Source organism: Lepisma saccharinum, chromosome 25 (genome assembly GCF_977018435.1).
Source record: "Lepisma saccharinum chromosome 25, izLepSacc3.1, whole genome shotgun sequence".
Classification (NCBI taxonomy): Eukaryota; Metazoa; Arthropoda; class Insecta; order Zygentoma; family Lepismatidae; genus Lepisma; species Lepisma saccharinum.
Genome location: NC_139253.1, coordinates 49,868,146 through 49,885,645, shown reverse-complemented (window position 1 = coordinate 49,885,645; position 17,500 = coordinate 49,868,146). Strand labels below are relative to the sequence as shown.

At 42.9% G+C, this 17,500-nt stretch overlaps 34 non-coding genes across 34 annotated transcripts in view; all 34 read left to right on the top strand.

Annotated features, from left to right (window-relative positions):
- The first annotated feature begins 396 nt into the window (after window positions 1-396).
- On the top strand, window positions 397-468 carry TRNAD-GUC (transfer RNA aspartic acid (anticodon GUC)). The gene has a single exon. It is a non-coding gene; the product is annotated as a tRNA-Asp (tRNA).
- A 126-nt stretch (window positions 469-594) lies between these two features.
- Window positions 595-665, top strand: TRNAG-GCC (transfer RNA glycine (anticodon GCC)). Its single transcript has one exon. It is a non-coding gene; the product is annotated as a tRNA-Gly (tRNA).
- Window positions 666-1,260: 595 nt separating this feature from the next.
- Window positions 1,261-1,332, top strand: TRNAD-GUC (transfer RNA aspartic acid (anticodon GUC)). Its single transcript has one exon. It is a non-coding gene; the product is annotated as a tRNA-Asp (tRNA).
- Window positions 1,333-1,458: 126 nt separating this feature from the next.
- On the top strand, window positions 1,459-1,529 carry TRNAG-GCC (transfer RNA glycine (anticodon GCC)). The gene has a single exon. It is a non-coding gene; the product is annotated as a tRNA-Gly (tRNA).
- Window positions 1,530-2,124: 595 nt separating this feature from the next.
- Window positions 2,125-2,196, top strand: TRNAD-GUC (transfer RNA aspartic acid (anticodon GUC)). The gene has a single exon. It is a non-coding gene; the product is annotated as a tRNA-Asp (tRNA).
- A 126-nt stretch (window positions 2,197-2,322) lies between these two features.
- TRNAG-GCC (transfer RNA glycine (anticodon GCC)) lies at window positions 2,323-2,393 on the top strand. Its single transcript has one exon. It is a non-coding gene; the product is annotated as a tRNA-Gly (tRNA).
- A 595-nt stretch (window positions 2,394-2,988) lies between these two features.
- Window positions 2,989-3,060, top strand: TRNAD-GUC (transfer RNA aspartic acid (anticodon GUC)). Its single transcript has one exon. It is a non-coding gene; the product is annotated as a tRNA-Asp (tRNA).
- Window positions 3,061-3,186: 126 nt separating this feature from the next.
- TRNAG-GCC (transfer RNA glycine (anticodon GCC)) lies at window positions 3,187-3,257 on the top strand. The gene has a single exon. It is a non-coding gene; the product is annotated as a tRNA-Gly (tRNA).
- Window positions 3,258-3,851: 594 nt separating this feature from the next.
- On the top strand, window positions 3,852-3,923 carry TRNAD-GUC (transfer RNA aspartic acid (anticodon GUC)). Its single transcript has one exon. It is a non-coding gene; the product is annotated as a tRNA-Asp (tRNA).
- Window positions 3,924-4,049: 126 nt separating this feature from the next.
- On the top strand, window positions 4,050-4,120 carry TRNAG-GCC (transfer RNA glycine (anticodon GCC)). The gene has a single exon. It is a non-coding gene; the product is annotated as a tRNA-Gly (tRNA).
- Window positions 4,121-4,715: 595 nt separating this feature from the next.
- Window positions 4,716-4,787, top strand: TRNAD-GUC (transfer RNA aspartic acid (anticodon GUC)). The gene has a single exon. It is a non-coding gene; the product is annotated as a tRNA-Asp (tRNA).
- A 126-nt stretch (window positions 4,788-4,913) lies between these two features.
- On the top strand, window positions 4,914-4,984 carry TRNAG-GCC (transfer RNA glycine (anticodon GCC)). The gene has a single exon. It is a non-coding gene; the product is annotated as a tRNA-Gly (tRNA).
- A 595-nt stretch (window positions 4,985-5,579) lies between these two features.
- TRNAD-GUC (transfer RNA aspartic acid (anticodon GUC)) lies at window positions 5,580-5,651 on the top strand. The gene has a single exon. It is a non-coding gene; the product is annotated as a tRNA-Asp (tRNA).
- A 126-nt stretch (window positions 5,652-5,777) lies between these two features.
- TRNAG-GCC (transfer RNA glycine (anticodon GCC)) lies at window positions 5,778-5,848 on the top strand. The gene has a single exon. It is a non-coding gene; the product is annotated as a tRNA-Gly (tRNA).
- A 579-nt stretch (window positions 5,849-6,427) lies between these two features.
- Window positions 6,428-6,499, top strand: TRNAD-GUC (transfer RNA aspartic acid (anticodon GUC)). The gene has a single exon. It is a non-coding gene; the product is annotated as a tRNA-Asp (tRNA).
- A 126-nt stretch (window positions 6,500-6,625) lies between these two features.
- Window positions 6,626-6,696, top strand: TRNAG-GCC (transfer RNA glycine (anticodon GCC)). The gene has a single exon. It is a non-coding gene; the product is annotated as a tRNA-Gly (tRNA).
- Window positions 6,697-7,291: 595 nt separating this feature from the next.
- On the top strand, window positions 7,292-7,363 carry TRNAD-GUC (transfer RNA aspartic acid (anticodon GUC)). The gene has a single exon. It is a non-coding gene; the product is annotated as a tRNA-Asp (tRNA).
- A 126-nt stretch (window positions 7,364-7,489) lies between these two features.
- TRNAG-GCC (transfer RNA glycine (anticodon GCC)) lies at window positions 7,490-7,560 on the top strand. The gene has a single exon. It is a non-coding gene; the product is annotated as a tRNA-Gly (tRNA).
- Window positions 7,561-8,155: 595 nt separating this feature from the next.
- TRNAD-GUC (transfer RNA aspartic acid (anticodon GUC)) lies at window positions 8,156-8,227 on the top strand. Its single transcript has one exon. It is a non-coding gene; the product is annotated as a tRNA-Asp (tRNA).
- A 126-nt stretch (window positions 8,228-8,353) lies between these two features.
- TRNAG-GCC (transfer RNA glycine (anticodon GCC)) lies at window positions 8,354-8,424 on the top strand. The gene has a single exon. It is a non-coding gene; the product is annotated as a tRNA-Gly (tRNA).
- Window positions 8,425-9,019: 595 nt separating this feature from the next.
- On the top strand, window positions 9,020-9,091 carry TRNAD-GUC (transfer RNA aspartic acid (anticodon GUC)). The gene has a single exon. It is a non-coding gene; the product is annotated as a tRNA-Asp (tRNA).
- A 126-nt stretch (window positions 9,092-9,217) lies between these two features.
- Window positions 9,218-9,288, top strand: TRNAG-GCC (transfer RNA glycine (anticodon GCC)). Its single transcript has one exon. It is a non-coding gene; the product is annotated as a tRNA-Gly (tRNA).
- A 595-nt stretch (window positions 9,289-9,883) lies between these two features.
- TRNAD-GUC (transfer RNA aspartic acid (anticodon GUC)) lies at window positions 9,884-9,955 on the top strand. Its single transcript has one exon. It is a non-coding gene; the product is annotated as a tRNA-Asp (tRNA).
- Window positions 9,956-10,081: 126 nt separating this feature from the next.
- On the top strand, window positions 10,082-10,152 carry TRNAG-GCC (transfer RNA glycine (anticodon GCC)). The gene has a single exon. It is a non-coding gene; the product is annotated as a tRNA-Gly (tRNA).
- A 595-nt stretch (window positions 10,153-10,747) lies between these two features.
- TRNAD-GUC (transfer RNA aspartic acid (anticodon GUC)) lies at window positions 10,748-10,819 on the top strand. Its single transcript has one exon. It is a non-coding gene; the product is annotated as a tRNA-Asp (tRNA).
- A 126-nt stretch (window positions 10,820-10,945) lies between these two features.
- On the top strand, window positions 10,946-11,016 carry TRNAG-GCC (transfer RNA glycine (anticodon GCC)). Its single transcript has one exon. It is a non-coding gene; the product is annotated as a tRNA-Gly (tRNA).
- A 3,625-nt stretch (window positions 11,017-14,641) lies between these two features.
- Window positions 14,642-14,713, top strand: TRNAD-GUC (transfer RNA aspartic acid (anticodon GUC)). Its single transcript has one exon. It is a non-coding gene; the product is annotated as a tRNA-Asp (tRNA).
- A 126-nt stretch (window positions 14,714-14,839) lies between these two features.
- Window positions 14,840-14,910, top strand: TRNAG-GCC (transfer RNA glycine (anticodon GCC)). The gene has a single exon. It is a non-coding gene; the product is annotated as a tRNA-Gly (tRNA).
- A 595-nt stretch (window positions 14,911-15,505) lies between these two features.
- On the top strand, window positions 15,506-15,577 carry TRNAD-GUC (transfer RNA aspartic acid (anticodon GUC)). The gene has a single exon. It is a non-coding gene; the product is annotated as a tRNA-Asp (tRNA).
- Window positions 15,578-15,703: 126 nt separating this feature from the next.
- Window positions 15,704-15,774, top strand: TRNAG-GCC (transfer RNA glycine (anticodon GCC)). Its single transcript has one exon. It is a non-coding gene; the product is annotated as a tRNA-Gly (tRNA).
- A 595-nt stretch (window positions 15,775-16,369) lies between these two features.
- Window positions 16,370-16,441, top strand: TRNAD-GUC (transfer RNA aspartic acid (anticodon GUC)). The gene has a single exon. It is a non-coding gene; the product is annotated as a tRNA-Asp (tRNA).
- Window positions 16,442-16,567: 126 nt separating this feature from the next.
- On the top strand, window positions 16,568-16,638 carry TRNAG-GCC (transfer RNA glycine (anticodon GCC)). Its single transcript has one exon. It is a non-coding gene; the product is annotated as a tRNA-Gly (tRNA).
- Window positions 16,639-17,233: 595 nt separating this feature from the next.
- On the top strand, window positions 17,234-17,305 carry TRNAD-GUC (transfer RNA aspartic acid (anticodon GUC)). The gene has a single exon. It is a non-coding gene; the product is annotated as a tRNA-Asp (tRNA).
- A 126-nt stretch (window positions 17,306-17,431) lies between these two features.
- TRNAG-GCC (transfer RNA glycine (anticodon GCC)) overlaps window positions 17,432-17,500 on the top strand; it is a 71-nt gene continuing 2 nt past the window's right edge. Inside the window, exon 1 of the tRNA in view lies at window positions 17,432-17,500. This exon is cut by the window's right edge and continues 2 nt beyond it. This is a non-coding gene — a tRNA (tRNA-Gly).

Sequence of the window (17,500 nt, the reverse complement as noted above, 5' to 3'; positions counted from 1 at the left end):
AATAATTTCGGTTCAGGGGCGTTTTACCTTCCGAGAAGGTTTCTGCCAAGAAGAAGTCTTGAACCCACGACCTTCCGTTCAGCAATCAAACACAAGTCTTCAACACAACGCTGCTCATGCTTGTTTTATGCTATCCTTTCGAGAGACGAAGCACATGCATATCTCTATCAGTGGGTGGAAAGTATTATGTATTTTCTCGAGTTTTGAGAATATCTGGGACATATTTGGAAAATGTCTTGACGGCCACTTGCTTTTCATGCCTCGAAAATAGTTTATTTTTTCTTCTTCCTAGTTTGTAGTTCGTTAGTGGGAGTTTTATTTTCGTTTCAATTTAAGTTTAATTTTTAATGTTTAAGCCATCGCAATGTCAATATTTTGAAAAGTTTCCGCAAGCAGTCCTCGGTAGTATAGTGGTGAGTATCCCCGCCTGTCACGCGGGAGACCGGGGTTCGATTCCCCGCCGGGGAGGGCAAAACTTTTTTGTGGAAACAAAGTTATAGCAATTGTCACCGTGAGACAATGCTCCTTTGGTACTTTTCCGAGGTGAAAGTGTTCTTCAGGATGATGTTATAATAAGTGCTACTGAAAGAATTAGCATCGGTGGTTCAGTGGTAGAATGCTCGCCTGCCACGCGGGCGGCCCGGGTTCGATTCCCGGCCGATGCAATGGAATTTTGTTCATTCCAGAGAAGAGGAGATTCCTTTGAGACGCAGTCGTCAATCGTAGGGCAGAAGTCGATGACTTTCATTTTAAGTTTCAATTACGGAACTGTCGGTGTCCCGTCTTCTCCCCCTCAGCAGAAATGTAGAGACAGTCAGATGACGGACGTAAAATGCTAACGGAAATTTCCCGGAACTTTAGATAATAATTTCGGTTCAGGGGCGTTTTACCTTCCGAGAAAGTTTCTGCCAAGAAGAAGTCTTGAACCCACGACCTTCCGTTCAGCAATCAAACACAAGTCTTCAACACAACGCTGCTCATGCTTGTTTTATGCTATCCTTTCGAGAGACGAAGCACATGCATATCTCTATCAGTGGGTGGAAAGTATTATGTATTTTCTCGAGTTTTGAGAATATCTGGGACATATTTGGAAAATGTCTTGACGGCCACTTGCTTTTCATGCCTCGAAAATAGTTTATTTTTTTCTTCTTCCTAGTTTGTAGTTCGTTAGTGGGAGTTTTATTTTCGTTTCAATTTAAGTTTAATTTTTAATGTTTAAGCCATCGCAATGTCAATATTTTGAAAAGTTTCCGCAAGCAGTCCTCGGTAGTATAGTGGTGAGTATCCCCGCCTGTCACGCGGGAGACCGGGGTTCGATTCCCCGCCGGGGAGGGCAAAACTTTTTTGTGGAAACAAAGTTATAGCAATTGTCACCGTGAGACAATGCTCCTTTGGTACTTTTCCGAGGTGAAAGTGTTCTTCAGGATGATGTTATAATAAGTGCTACTGAAAGAATTAGCATCGGTGGTTCAGTGGTAGAATGCTCGCCTGCCACGCGGGCGGCCCGGGTTCGATTCCCGGCCGATGCAATGGAATTTTGTTCATTCCAGAGAAGAGGAGATTCCTTTGAGACGCAGTCGTCAATCGTAGAGCAGAAGTCGATGACTTTCATTTTAAGTTTCAATTACGGAACTGTCTGTGTCCCGTCTTCTCCCCCTCAGCAGAAATGTAGAGACAGTCAGATGACGGACGTAAAATGCTAACGGAAATTTCCCGGAACTTTAGATAATAATTTCGGTTCAGGGGCGTTTTACCTTCCGAGAAAGTTTCTGCCAAGAAGAAGTCTTGAACCCACGACCTTCCGTTCAGCAATCAAACACAAGTCTTCAACACAACGCTGCTCATGCTTGTTTTATGCTATCCTTTCGAGAGACGAAGCACATGCATATCTCTATCAGTGGGTGGAAAGTATTATGTATTTTCTCGAGTTTTGAGAATATCTGGGACATATTTGGAAAATGTCTTGACGGCCACTTGCTTTTCATGCCTCGAAAATAGTTTATTTTTTTCTTCTTCCTAGTTTGTAGTTCGTTAGTGGGAGTTTTATTTTCGTTTCAATTTAAGTTTAATTTTTAATGTTTAAGCCATCGCAATGTCAATATTTTGAAAAGTTTCCGCAAGCAGTCCTCGGTAGTATAGTGGTGAGTATCCCCGCCTGTCACGCGGGAGACCGGGGTTCGATTCCCCGCCGGGGAGGGCAAAACTTTTTTGTGGAAACAAAGTTATAGCAATTGTCACCGTGAGACAATGCTCCTTTGGTACTTTTCCGAGGTGAAAGTGTTCTTCAGGATGATGTTATAATAAGTGCTACTGAAAGAATTAGCATCGGTGGTTCAGTGGTAGAATGCTCGCCTGCCACGCGGGCGGCCCGGGTTCGATTCCCGGCCGATGCAATGGAATTTTGTTCATTCCAGAGAAGAGGAGATTCCTTTGAGACGCAGTCGTCAATCGTAGGGCAGAAGTCGATGACTTTCATTTTAAGTTTCAATTACGGAACTGTCGGTGTCCCGTCTTCTCCCCCTCAGCAGAAATGTAGAGACAGTCAGATGACGGACGTAAAATGCTAACGGAAATTTCCCGGAACTTTAGATAATAATTTCGGTTCAGGGGCGTTTTACCTTCCGAGAAAGTTTCTGCCAAGAAGAAGTCTTGAACCCACGACCTTCCGTTCAGCAATCAAACACAAGTCTTCAACACAACGCTGCTCATGCTTGTTTTATGCTATCCTTTCGAGAGACGAAGCACATGCATATCTCTATCAGTGGGTGGAAAGTATTATGTATTTTCTCGAGTTTTGAGAATATCTGGGACATATTTGGAAAATGTCTTGACGGCCACTTGCTTTTCATGCCTCGAAAATAGTTTATTTTTTTCTTCTTCCTAGTTTGTAGTTCGTTAGTGGGAGTTTTATTTTCGTTTCAATTTAAGTTTAATTTTTAATGTTTAAGCCATCGCAATGTCAATATTTTGAAAAGTTTCCGCAAGCAGTCCTCGGTAGTATAGTGGTGAGTATCCCCGCCTGTCACGCGGGAGACCGGGGTTCGATTCCCCGCCGGGGAGGGCAAAACTTTTTTGTGGAAACAAAGTTATAGCAATTGTCACCGTGAGACAATGCTCCTTTGGTACTTTTCCGAGGTGAAAGTGTTCTTCAGGATGATGTTATAATAAGTGCTACTGAAAGAATTAGCATCGGTGGTTCAGTGGTAGAATGCTCGCCTGCCACGCGGGCGGCCCGGGTTCGATTCCCGGCCGATGCAATGGAATTTTGTTCATTCCAGAGAAGAGGAGATTCCTTTGAGACGCAGTCGTCAATCGTAGGGCAGAAGTCGATGACTTTCATTTTAAGTTTCAATTACGGAACTGTCGGTGTCCCGTGTTCTCCCCCTCAGCAGAAATGTAGAGACAGTCAGATGACGGACGTAAAATGCTAACGGAAATTTCCCGGAACTTTAGATAATAATTTCGGTTCAGGGGCGTTTTACCTTCCGAGAAGGTTTCTGCCAAGAAGAAGTCTTGAACCCACGACCTTCCGTTCAGCAATCAAACACAAGTCTTCAACACAACGCTGCTCATGCTTGTTTTATGCTATCCTTTCGAGAGACGAAGCACATGCATATCTCTATCAGTGGGTGGAAAGTATTATGTATTTTCTCGAGTTTTGAGAATATCTGGGACATATTTGGAAAATGTCTTGACGGCCACTTGCTTTTCATGCCTCGAAAATAGTTTATTTTTTCTTCTTCCTAGTTTGTAGTTCGTTAGTGGGAGTTTTATTTTCGTTTCAATTTAAGTTTAATTTTTAATGTTTAAGCCATCGCAATGTCAATATTTTGAAAAGTTTCCGCAAGCAGTCCTCGGTAGTATAGTGGTGAGTATCCCCGCCTGTCACGCGGGAGACCGGGGTTCGATTCCCCGCCGGGGAGGGCAAAACTTTTTTGTGGAAACAAAGTTATAGCAATTGTCACCGTGAGACAATGCTCCTTTGGTACTTTTCCGAGGTGAAAGTGTTCTTCAGGATGATGTTATAATAAGTGCTACTGAAAGAATTAGCATCGGTGGTTCAGTGGTAGAATGCTCGCCTGCCACGCGGGCGGCCCGGGTTCGATTCCCGGCCGATGCAATGGAATTTTGTTCATTCCAGAGAAGAGGAGATTCCTTTGAGACGCAGTCGTCAATCGTAGAGCAGAAGTCGATGACTTTCAATTTAAGTTTCAATTACGGAACTGTCTGTGTCCCGTCTTCTCCCCCTCAGCAGAAATGTAGAGACAGTCAGATGACGGACGTAAAATGCTAACGGAAATTTCCCGGAACTTTAGATAATAATTTCGGTTCAGGGGCGTTTTACCTTCCGAGAAAGTTTCTGCCAAGAAGAAGTCTTGAACCCACGACCTTCCGTTCAGCAATCAAACACAAGTCTTCAACACAACGCTGCTCATGCTTGTTTTATGCTATCCTTTCGAGAGACGAAGCACATGCATATCTCTATCAGTGGGTGGAAAGTATTATGTATTTTCTCGAGTTTTGAGAATATCTGGGACATATTTGGAAAATGTCTTGACGGCCACTTGCTTTTCATGCCTCGAAAATAGTTTATTTTTTTCTTCTTCCTAGTTTGTAGTTCGTTAGTGGGAGTTTTATTTTCGTTTCAATTTAAGTTTAATTTTTAATGTTTAAGCCATCGCAATGTCAATATTTTGAAAAGTTTCCGCAAGCAGTCCTCGGTAGTATAGTGGTGAGTATCCCCGCCTGTCACGCGGGAGACCGGGGTTCGATTCCCCGCCGGGGAGGGCAAAACTTTTTTGTGGAAACAAAGTTATAGCAATTGTCACCGTGAGACAATGCTCCTTTGGTACTTTTCCGAGGTGAAAGTGTTCTTCAGGATGATGTTATAATAAGTGCTACTGAAAGAATTAGCATCGGTGGTTCAGTGGTAGAATGCTCGCCTGCCACGCGGGCGGCCCGGGTTCGATTCCCGGCCGATGCAATGGAATTTTGTTCATTCCAGAGAAGAGGAGATTCCTTTGAGACGCAGTCGTCAATCGTAGGGCAGAAGTCGATGACTTTCATTTTAAGTTTCAATTACGGAACTGTCGGTGTCCCGTGTTCTCCCCCTCAGCAGAAATGTAGAGACAGTCAGATGACGGACGTAAAATGCTAACGGAAATTTCCCGGAACTTTAGATAATAATTTCGGTTCAGGGGCGTTTTACCTTCCGAGAAAGTTTCTGCCAAGAAGAAGTCTTGAACCCACGACCTTCCGTTCAGCAATCAAACACAAGTCTTCAACACAACGCTGCTCATGCTTGTTTTATGCTATCCTTTCGAGAGACGAAGCACATGCATATCTCTATCAGTGGGTGGAAAGTATTATGTATTTTCTCGAGTTTTGAGAATATCTGGGACATATTTGGAAAATGTCTTGACGGCCACTTGCTTTTCATGCCTCGAAAATAGTTTATTTTTTTCTTCTTCCTAGTTTGTAGTTCGTTAGTGGGAGTTTTATTTTCGTTTCAATTTAAGTTTAATTTTTAATGTTTAAGCCATCGCAATGTCAATATTTTGAAAAGTTTCCGCAAGCAGTCCTCGGTAGTATAGTGGTGAGTATCCCCGCCTGTCACGCGGGAGACCGGGGTTCGATTCCCCGCCGGGGAGGGCAAAACTTTTTTGTGGAAACAAAGTTATAGCAATTGTCACCGTGAGACAATGCTCCTTTGGTACTTTTCCGAGGTGAAAGTGTTCTTCAGGATGATGTTATAATAAGTGCTACTGAAAGAATTAGCATCGGTGGTTCAGTGGTAGAATGCTCGCCTGCCACGCGGGCGGCCCGGGTTCGATTCCCGGCCGATGCAATGGAATTTTGTTCATTCCAGAGAAGAGGAGATTCCTTTGAGACGCAGTCGTCAATCGTAGGGCAGAAGTCGATGACTTTCATTTTAAGTTTCAATTACGGAACTGTCGGTGTCCCGTCTTCTCCCCCTCAGCAGAAATGTAGAGACAGTCAGATGACGGACGTAAAATGCTAACGGAAATTTCCCGGAACTTTAGATAATAATTTTTACCTTCCGAGAAGGTTTCTGCCAAGAAGAAGTCTTGAACCCACGACCTTCCGTTCAGCAATCAAACACAAGTCTTCAACACAACGCTGCTCATGCTTGTTTTATGCTATCCTTTCGAGAGACGAAGCACATGCATATCTCTATCAGTGGGTGGAAAGTATTATGTATTTTCTCGAGTTTTGAGAATATCTGGGACATATTTGGAAAATGTCTTGACGGCCACTTGCTTTTCATGCCTCGAAAATAGTTTATTTTTTCTTCTTCCTAGTTTGTAGTTCGTTAGTGGGAGTTTTATTTTCGTTTCAATTTAAGTTTAATTTTTAATGTTTAAGCCATCGCAATGTCAATATTTTGAAAAGTTTCCGCAAGCAGTCCTCGGTAGTATAGTGGTGAGTATCCCCGCCTGTCACGCGGGAGACCGGGGTTCGATTCCCCGCCGGGGAGGGCAAAACTTTTTTGTGGAAACAAAGTTATAGCAATTGTCACCGTGAGACAATGCTCCTTTGGTACTTTTCCGAGGTGAAAGTGTTCTTCAGGATGATGTTATAATAAGTGCTACTGAAAGAATTAGCATCGGTGGTTCAGTGGTAGAATGCTCGCCTGCCACGCGGGCGGCCCGGGTTCGATTCCCGGCCGATGCAATGGAATTTTGTTCATTCCAGAGAAGAGGAGATTCCTTTGAGACGCAGTCGTCAATCGTAGGGCAGAAGTCGATGACTTTCATTTTAAGTTTCAATTACGGAACTGTCGGTGTCCCGTATTCTCCCCCTCAGCAGAAATGTAGAGACAGTCAGATGACGGACGTAAAATGCTAACGGAAATTTCCCGGAACTTTAGATAATAATTTCGGTTCAGGGGCGTTTTACCTTCCGAGAAAGTTTCTGCCAAGAAGAAGTCTTGAACCCACGACCTTCCGTTCAGCAATCAAACACAAGTCTTCAACACAACGCTGCTCATGCTTGTTTTATGCTATCCTTTCGAGAGACGAAGCACATGCATATCTCTATCAGTGGGTGGAAAGTATTATGTATTTTCTCGAGTTTTGAGAATATCTGGGACATATTTGGAAAATGTCTTGACGGCCACTTGCTTTTCATGCCTCGAAAATAGTTTATTTTTTTCTTCTTCCTAGTTTGTAGTTCGTTAGTGGGAGTTTTATTTTCGTTTCAATTTAAGTTTAATTTTTAATGTTTAAGCCATCGCAATGTCAATATTTTGAAAACTTTCCGCAAGCAGTCCTCGGTAGTATAGTGGTGAGTATCCCCGCCTGTCACGCGGGAGACCGGGGTTCGATTCCCCGCCGGGGAGGGCAAAACTTTTTTGTGGAAACAAAGTTATAGCAATTGTCACCGTGAGACAATGCTCCTTTGGTACTTTTCCGAGGTGAAAGTGTTCTTCAGGATGATGTTATAATAAGTGCTACTGAAAGAATTAGCACCGGTGGTTCAGTGGTAGAATGCTCGCCTGCCACGCGGGCGGCCCGGGTTCGATTCCCGGCCGATGCATCGGAATTTTGTTCATTCCAGAGAAGAGGAGATTCCTTTGAGACGCAGTCGTCAATCGTAGAGCAGAAGTCGATGACTTTCATTTTAAGTTTCAATTACGGAACTGTCGGTGTCCCGTCTTCTCCCCCTCAGCAGAAATGTAGAGACAGTCAGATGACGGACGTAAAATGCTAACGGAAATTTCCCGGAACTTTAGATAATAATTTCGGTTCAGGGGCGTTTTACCTTCCGAGAAAGTTTCTGCCAAGAAGAAGTCTTGAACCCACGACCTTCCGTTCAGCAATCAAACACAAGTCTTCAACACAACGCTGCTCATGCTTGTTTTATGCTATCCTTTCGAGAGACGAAGCACATGCATATCTCTATCAGTGGGTGGAAAGTATTATGTATTTTCTCGAGTTTTGAGAATATCTGGGACATATTTGGAAAATGTCTTGACGGCCACTTGCTTTTCATGCCTCGAAAATAGTTTATTTTTTTCTTCTTCCTAGTTTGTAGTTCGTTAGTGGGAGTTTTATTTTCGTTTCAATTTAAGTTTAATTTTTAATGTTTAAGCCATCGCAATGTCAATATTTTGAAAAGTTTCCGCAAGCAGTCCTCGGTAGTATAGTGGTGAGTATCCCCGCCTGTCACGCGGGAGACCGGGGTTCGATTCCCCGCCGGGGAGGGCAAAACTTTTTTGTGGAAACAAAGTTATAGCAATTGTCACCGTGAGACAATGCTCCTTTGGTACTTTTCCGAGGTGAAAGTGTTCTTCAGGATGATGTTATAATAAGTGCTACTGAAAGAATTAGCATCGGTGGTTCAGTGGTAAAATGCTCGCCTGCCACGCGGGCGGCCCGGGTTCGATTCCCGGCCGATGCAATGGAATTTTGTTAATTCCAGAGAAGAGGAGATTCCTTTGAGACGCAGTCGTCAATCGTAGGGCAGAAGTCGATGACTTTCATTTTAAGTTTCAATTACGGAACTGTCGGTGTCCCGTCTTCTCCCCCTCAGCAGAAATGTAGAGACAGTCAGATGACGGACGTAAAATGCTAACGGAAATTTCCCGGAACTTTAGATAATAATTTCGGTTCAGGGGCGTTTTACCTTCCGAGAAAGTTTCTGCCAAGAAGAAGTCTTGAACCCACGACCTTCCGTTCAGCAATCAAACACAAGTCTTCAACACAACGCTGCTCATGCTTGTTTTATGCTATCCTTTCGAGAGACGAAGCACATGCATATCTCTATCAGTGGGTGGAAAGTATTATGTATTTTCTCGAGTTTTGAGAATATCTGGGACATATTTGGAAAATGTCTTGACGGCCACTTGCTTTTCATGCCTCGAAAATAGTTTATTTTTTTCTTCTTCCTAGTTTGTAGTTCGTTAGAGGGAGTTTTATTTTCGTTTCAATTTAAGTTTAATTTTTAATGTTTAAGCCATCGCAATGTCAATATTTTGAAAAGTTTCCGCAAGCAGTCCTCGGTAGTATAGTGGTGAGTATCCCCGCCTGTCACGCGGGAGACCGGGGTTCGATTCCCCGCCGGGGAGGGCAAAACTTTTTTGTGGAAACAAAGTTATAGCAATTGTCACCGTGAGACAATGCTCCTTTGGTACTTTTCCGAGGTGAAAGTGTTCTTCAGGATGATGTTATAATAAGTGCTACTGAAAGAATTAGCATCGGTGGTTCAGTGGTAGAATGCTCGCCTGCCACGCGGGCGGCCCGGGTTCGATTCCCGGCCGATGCAATGGAATTTTGTTCATTCCAGAGAAGAGGAGATTCCTTTGAGACGCAGTCGTCAATCGTAGGGCAGAAGTCGATGACTTTCATTTTAAGTTTCAATTACGGAACTGTCGGTGTCCCGTCTTCTCCCCCTCAGCAGAAATGTAGAGACAGTCAGATGACGGACGTAAAATGCTAACGGAAATTTCCCGGAACTTTAGATAATAATTTCGGTTCAGGGGCGTTTTACCTTCCGAGAAAGTTTCTGCCAAGAAGAAGTCTTGAACCCACGACCTTCCGTTCAGCAATCAAACACAAGTCTTCAACACAACGCTGCTCATGCTTGTTTTATGCTATCCTTTCGAGAGACGAAGCACATGCATATCTCTATCAGTGGGTGGAAAGTATTATGTATTTTCTCGAGTTTTGAGAATATCTGGGACATATTTGGAAAATGTCTTGACGGCCACTTGCTTTTCATGCCTCGAAAATAGTTTATTTTTTTCTTCTTCCTAGTTTGTAGTTCGTTAGTGGGAGTTTTATTTTCGTTTCAATTTAAGTTTAATTTTTAATGTTTAAGCCATCGCAATGTCAATATTTTGAAAAGTTTCCGCAAGCAGTCCTCGGTAGTATAGTGGTGAGTATCCCCGCCTGTCACGCGGGAGACCGGGGTTCGATTCCCCGCCGGGGAGGGCAAAACTTTTTTGTGGAAACAAAGTTATAGCAATTGTCACCGTGAGACAATGCTCCTTTGGTACTTTTCCGAGGTGAAAGTGTTCTTCAGGATGATGTTATAATAAGTGCTACTGAAAGAATTAGCATCGGTGGTTCAGTGGTAGAATGCTCGCCTGCCACGCGGGCGGGCCGGGTTCGATTCCCGGCCGATGCAATGGAATTTTGTTCATTCCAGAGAAGAAGAGATTCCTTTGAGACGCAGTCGTCAATCGTAGAGCAGAAGTCGAAGACTTTCATTTTAAGTTTCAATTACGGAACTGTCGGTGTCCCGTCTTCTCCCCCTCTGCAGAAATGTAGAGACAGTCAGATGACGGACGTAAAATGCTAACGGAAATTTCCCGGAACTTTAGATAATAATTTCGGTTCAGGGGCGTTTTACCTTCCGAGAAAGTTTCTGCCAAGAAGAAGTCTTGAACCCACGACCTTCCGTTCAGCAATCAAACACAAGTCTTCAACACAACGCTGCTCATGCTTGTTTTATGCTATCCTTTCGAGAGACGAAGCACATGCATATCTCTATCAGTGGGTGGAAAGTATTATGTATTTTCTCGAGTTTTGAGAATATCTGGGACATATTTGGAAAATGTCTTGACGGCCACTTGCTTTTCATGCCTCGAAAATAGTTTATTTTTTTCTTCTTCCTAGTTTGTAGTTCGTTAGTGAGAGTTTTATTTTCGTTTCAATTTAAGTTTAATTTTTAATGTTTAAGCCATCGCAATGTCAATATTTTGAAAAGTTTCCGCAAGCAGTCCTCGGTAGTATAGTGGTGAGTATCCCCGCCTGTCACGCGGGAGACCGGGGTTCGATTCCCCGCCGGGGAGGGCAGAACTTTTTTGTGGAAACAAAGTTATAGCAATTGTCACCGTGAGACAATGCTCCTTTGGTACTTTTCCGAGGTGAAAGTGTTCTTCAGGATGATGTTATAATAAGTGCTACTGAAAGAATTAGCATCGGTGGTTCAGTGGTAGAATGCTCGACTGCCACGCGGGCGGCCCGGGTTCGATTCCCGGCTGATGCAATGGAATTTTGTTCATTCCAGAGAAGAAGAGATTCCTTTGAGACGCAGTCGTCAATCGTAGAGCAGAAGTCGATGACTTTCATTTTAAGTTTCAATTACGGAACTGTCGGTGTCCCGTCTTCTCCCCCTCTGCAGAAATGTAGAGACAGTCAGATGTCGGACGTAAAATGCTAACGGAAATTTCCCGGAACTTTAGATAATAATTTCGGTTCAGGGGTGTTTTACCTTCCGAGAAAGTTTCTGCCAAGAAGAAGTCTTGAACCCACGACCTTCCGTTCAGCAATCAAACACAAGTCTTCAACACAACGCTGCTCATGCTTGTTTTATGCTATCCTTTCGAGAGACGAAGCACATGCATATCTCTATCAGTGGGTGGAAAGTATTATTTATTTATTTATTTATTTATTTGAGAAAATTTCAGATACAGCACAGGTGGCCATTTTACACTGAAATTGTCAACAATGAGAAAGCAATAATTATAATAAGCATAAAAATAAAAAATAAAATAAAATAAAATAAATAATTAAAAATAAATAAGAAATAATTAAGAGTAACAAATCAACATAAAAGTGAATAGCAAATGAAAAAAAAATAAGTAAGAGATGGCACTATGTGATATTAATTACAAGTATTTCTTCTGATAGAAGACCGAAAGGCAAACTCGGAGGAAAATATATCAATACTTGAGGGGAGATCATTGTATTGTGCTGCAAGTCTATAAAAGAGAGATCTTTTTTGAATTTCTAGTCTAGGTTTTTTAGTATAAAATAACCTTGTATTGCGAGTTGTGCGCATAGGTACTCTAAAGTGGAATTCCTCAAGGAGTGTGTTGCAGCGGATTTTGCCATTCACAATTTTGTATAAGTAACTGAAATCATTCTGCAAACGTCGCTGATAAGCAGTTTGTAAGTTTAGAAAAGACAAGAGATGCGGAGATGAAAAATTGCGTAATGAGGGAACCCTGTGACGGACTATAGCTAGGAAGAAGTGAAAGACTGAATCGAATCTGGAGAGGTGAGTGGGACATGCCATGGACCAGACGGGAGAGCAGTATTCTATTATTGGGGAGATGAATGATGTGAAGTACAAAGTGAGGGCTGAGATGTCACTAATTTCAGTGAAACGGTAGAGTAAACCTAAGAGACGCATGGCCTTTTTTGTGGTGCATAAAATATGTTCCTCAAATGTGAGCTTTTGGTCGAAAACAATGCCTAGGTCTTTGTGAGAGGATACTGCTTTGATGTTATTGCCAGAGATGGAGTAAGATGACTTTAACAGATTCTTCTTGAGAGAGATAGTGAGAGTAGTACACTTGTCAGAATGTAATGTAAGGTCCCATGTCTGGCACCAGGAAGTAAATGTTGCTATGTCATTCTGAAGAAGATGAGTATCGTCGGAAGTGGAGATTTCCCTGAAAATTTTACAGTCATCTGCGAAAAGAAGGTAATTGCTAGAGGGAGCTGTGAGATGGTCGGCAAGGTCATCGACGAATAATATAAACAAGAGAGGTCCTAGAACACTACCCTGTGGAACTCCAGAGAGGACAGGAAGAAAGTTAGAAACAGTTCCAGGAAGAACAACACGTTGTTGGCCATCGCTAAGGTAGTCTGTGAGAAGGGTGAGAAATTTGCCATGAATGTTGAATCTATTGCATAATTTGTGAATCAGAAGACGATGACTAACAGTATCAAAGGCTTTGGCCAGATCAAAGTATATTACATCTAATTGTGAATTATTTGAAATGCATTCCATAGCATGTGAGAGTAAAACAGACAGGTTTGTAAGACAGGAGCTACCAGGAAGAAAACCATGTTGCTTAGAGCTTAAGTACGGAGAAACAAATTTGTACAGTCTATCTTTGATTACTTTTTCACAGATGATGGACAGAGGAGAGAGTAAGGAGATTGGTCTGTAAGATGAAACAAAATTTTTGTTAACACTTTTGTGAATCGGTGTGATGTTAGCTTGTTTCCAAGCGTGAGGAAAGATGCCTTCCGAAAAACATCTGTTCAAGAGAATGGAGAGGGGATAGCACAGGGATTGCACAGTTTTCCTGAGGAACATGGTGTTGATATCGTCCGGTCCTAGGGCACGGTGAACTGAAAGAGACGACAATAGATCCTTCACCTCATCGGGTGTAGTGACAAGCGTTGTTAGGGAGGAGGAACAGACTGGTCTTACATTTGGCAACGCTGCAAGGGAAGACGGGGGGCAGAAGTTACCATGAAAGTAAGCGTTGAAGAGTTCTGCCCTTCGGTCCCCTATCGCACTTTCACTATCATGCATAATTTCAGCTGGAATCCTACTGTTATTTCTCCTTGAGTTTATTAGATTAAAAAAGTTATGTATTTTCTCGAGTTTTGAGAATATCTGGGACATATTTGGAAAATGTCTTGACGGCCACTTGCTTTTCATGCCTCGAAAATAGTTTATTTTTTTCTTCTTCCTAGTTTGTAGTTCGTTAGTGGGAGTTTTATTTTCGTTTCAATTTAAGTTTAATTTTTAATGTTTAAGCCATCGCAATGTCAATATTTTGAAAAGTTTCCGCAAGCAGTCCTCGGTAGTATAGTGGTGAGTATCCCCGCGTGTCACGCGGGAGACCGTGGTTCGATTCCCCGCCGGGGAGGGCAAAACTTTTTTGTGGAAACAAAGTTATAGCAATTGTCACCGTGAGACAATGCTCCTTTGGTACTTTTCCGAGGTGAAAGTGTTCTTCAGGATGATGTTATAATAAGTGCTACTGAAAGAATTAGCATCGGTGGTTCAGTCAGTCGACCTCTGTGGCGAAGTGGTTAGCAGAGCGCGCTACAAAGCCAGGGGTTCCAGGTTCGAGTCCCAGGTAAGGCATGGGTATTTGTCATTGTCTGTCCTGAAAAAGTCCTGTAATAGAAATGTGAATGAAATGATATGAGTGAATGTGATGGGGGAAGCTTCCGCTTAGGGGGCTTTCCTTTTAAAAAGAAAGAAAAAGAAAGTGGTAGAATGCTCGCCTGCCACGCGGGCGGCCCGGGTTCGATTCCCGGCCGATGCAATGGAATTTTGTTCATTCCAGAGAAGAAGAGATTCCTTTGAGACGCAGTCGTCAATCGTAGAGCAGAAGTCGATGACTTTCATTTTAAGTTTCAATTACGGAACTGTCGGTGTCCCGTCTTCTCCCCCTCTGCAGAAATGTAGAGACAGTCAGATGACGGACGTAAAATGCTAACGGAAATTTCCCGGAACTTTAGATAATAATTTCGGTTCAGGGGCGTTTTACCTTCCGAGAAAGTTTCTGCCAAGAAGAAGTCTTGAACCCACGACCTTCCGTTCAGCAATCAAACACAAGTCTTCAACACAACGCTGCTCATGCTTGTTTTATGCTATCCTTTCGAGAGACGAAGCACATGCATATCTCTATCAGTGGGTGGAAAGTATTATGTATTTTCTCGAGTTTTGAGAATATCTGGGACATATTTGGAAAATGTCTTGACGGCCACTTGCTTTTCATGCCTCGAAAATAGTTTATTTTTTCTTCTTCCTAGTTTGTAGTTCGTTAGTGGGAGTTTTATTTTCGTTTCAATTTAAGTTTAATTTTTAATGTTTAAGCCATCGCAATGTCAATATTTTGAAAAGTTTCCGCAAGTAGTCCTCGGTAATATAGTGGCGAGTATCCCCGCCTGTCACGCGGGAGACCGGGGTTCGATTCCCCGCCGGGGAGGGCAAAACTTTTTTGTGGAAACAAAGTTATAGCAATTGTCACCGTGAGACAATGCTCCTTTGGTACTTTTCCGAGGTGAAAGTGTTCTTCAGGATGATGTTATAATAAGTGCTACTGAAAGAATTATCATCGGTGGTTCAGTGGTAGAATGCTCGCCTGCCACGCGGGCGGCCCGGGTTCGATTCCCGGCCGATGCAATGGAATTTTGTTCATTCCAGAGAAGAGGAGATTCCTTTGAGACGCAGTCGTCAATCGTAGGGCAGAAGTCGATGACTTTCATTTTAAGTTTCAATTACGGAACTGTCGGTGTCCCGTCTTCTCCCCCTCTGCAGAAATGAAGAGACAGTCAGATGACGGACGTAAAATGCTAACGGAAATTTCCCGGAACTTTAGATAATAATTTCGGTTCAGGGGCGTTTTACCTTCCGAGAAAGTTTCTGCCAAGAAGAAGTCTTGAACCCACGACCTTCCGTTCAGCAATCAAACACAAATCTTCAACACAACGCTGCTCATGCTTGTTTTATGCTATCCTTTCGAGAGACGAAGCACATGCATATCTCTATCAGTGGGTGGAAAGTATTATGTATTTTCTCGAGTTTTGAGAATATCTGGGACATATTTGGAAAATGTCTTGACGGCCACTTGCTTTTCATGCCTCGAAAATAGTTTATTTTTTTCTTCTTCCTAGTTTGTAGTTCGTTAGTGGGAGTTTTATTTTCGTTTCAATTTAAGTTTAATTTTTAATGTTTAAGCCATCGCAATGTCAATATTTTGAAAAGTTTCCGCAAGTAGTCCTCGGTAGTATAGTGGCGAGTATCCCCGCCTGTCACGCGGGAGACCGGGGTTCGATTCCCCGCCGGGGAGGGCAAAACTTTTTTGTGGAAACAAAGTTATAGCAATTGTCACCGTGAGACAATGCTCCTTTGGTACTTTTCCGAGGTGAAAGTGTTCTTCAGGATGATGTTATAATAAGTGCTACTGAAAGAATTATCATCGGTGGTTCAGTGGTAGAATGCTCGACTGCCACGCGGGCGGCCCGGGTTCGATTCCCGGCCGATGCAATGGAATTTTGTTCATTCCAGAGAAGAGGAGATTCCTTTGAGACGCAGTCGTCAATCGTAGGGCAGAAGTCGATGACTTTCATTTTAAGTTTCAATTACGGAACTGTCGGTGTCCCGTCTTCTCCCCCTCTGCAGAAATGTAGAGACAGTCAGATGACGGACGTAAAATGCTAACGGAAATTTCCCGGAACTTTAGATAATAATTTCGGTTCAGGGGCGTTTTACCTTCCGAGAAAGTTTCTGCCAAGAAGAAGTCTTGAACCCACGACCTTCCGTTCAGCAATCAAACACAAATCTTCAACACAACGCTGCTCATGCTTGTTTTATGCTATCCTTTCGAGAGACGAAGCACATGCATATCTCTATCAGTGGGTGGAAAGTATTATGTATTTTCTCGAGTTTTGAGAATATCTGGGACATATTTGGAAAATGTCTTGACGGCCACTTGCTTTTCATGCCTCGAAAATAGTTTATTTTTTTCTTCTTCCTAGTTTGTAGTTCGTTAGTGGGAGTTTTATTTTCGTTTCAATTTAAGTTTAATTTTTAATGTTTAAGCCATCGCAATGTCAATATTTTGAAAAGTTTCCGCAAGTAGTCCTCGGTAGTATAGTGGCGAGTATCCCCGCCTGTCACGCGGGAGACCGGGGTTCGATTCCCCGCCGGGGAGGGCAAAACTTTTTTGTGGAAACAAAGTTATAGCAATTGTCACCGTGAGACAATGCTCCTTTGGTACTTTTCCGAGGTGAAAGTGTTCTTCAGGATGATGTTATAATAAGTGCTACTGAAAGAATTAGCATCGGTGGTTCAGTGGTAGAATGCTCGCCTGCCACGCGGGCGGCCCGGGTTCGATTCCCGGCCGATGAAATGGAATTTTGTTCATTCCAGAGAAGAGGAGATTTCTTTGAGACGCAGTCGTCAATCGTAGAGCAGAAGTCGATGACTTTCATTTTAAGTTTCAATTACGGAACTGTCGGTGTCCCGTCTTCTCCCCCTCTGCAGAAATGTAGAGACAGTCAGATGACGGACGTAAAATGCTAACGGAAATTTCCCGGAACTTTAGATAATAATTTCGGTTCAGGGGCGTTTTACCTTCCGAGAAAGTTTCTGCCAAGAAGAAGTCTTGAACCCACGACCTTCCGTTCAGCAATCAAACACAAGTCTTCAACACAACGCTGCTCATGCTTGTTTTATGCTATCCTTTCGAGAGACGAAGCACATGCATATCTCTATCAGTGGGTGGAAAGTATTATGTATTTTCTCGAGTTTTGAGAATATCTGGGACATATTTGGAAAATGTCTTGATGGCCACTTGCTTTTCATGCCTCGAAAATAGTTTATTTTTTTCTTCTTCCTAGTTTGTAGTTCGTTAGTGGGAGTTTTATTTTCGTTTCAATTTAAGTTTAATTTTTAATGTTTAAGCCATCGCAATGTCAATATTTTGAAAAGTTTCCGCAAGCAGTCCTCGGTAGTATAGTGGTGAGTATCCCCGCCTGTCACGCGGGAGACCGGGCTTCGATTCCCCGCCGGGGAGGGCAAAACTTTTTTGTGGAAACAAAGTTATAGCAATTGTCACCGTGAGACAATGCTCCTTTGGTACTTTTCCGAGGTGAAAGTGTTCTTCAGGATGATGTTATAATAAGTGCTACTGAAAGAATTAGCATCGGTGGTTCAGTGGTAGAATGCTCGCCTGCCACGCGGGCGGCCTGGGTTCGATTCCCGGCCGATG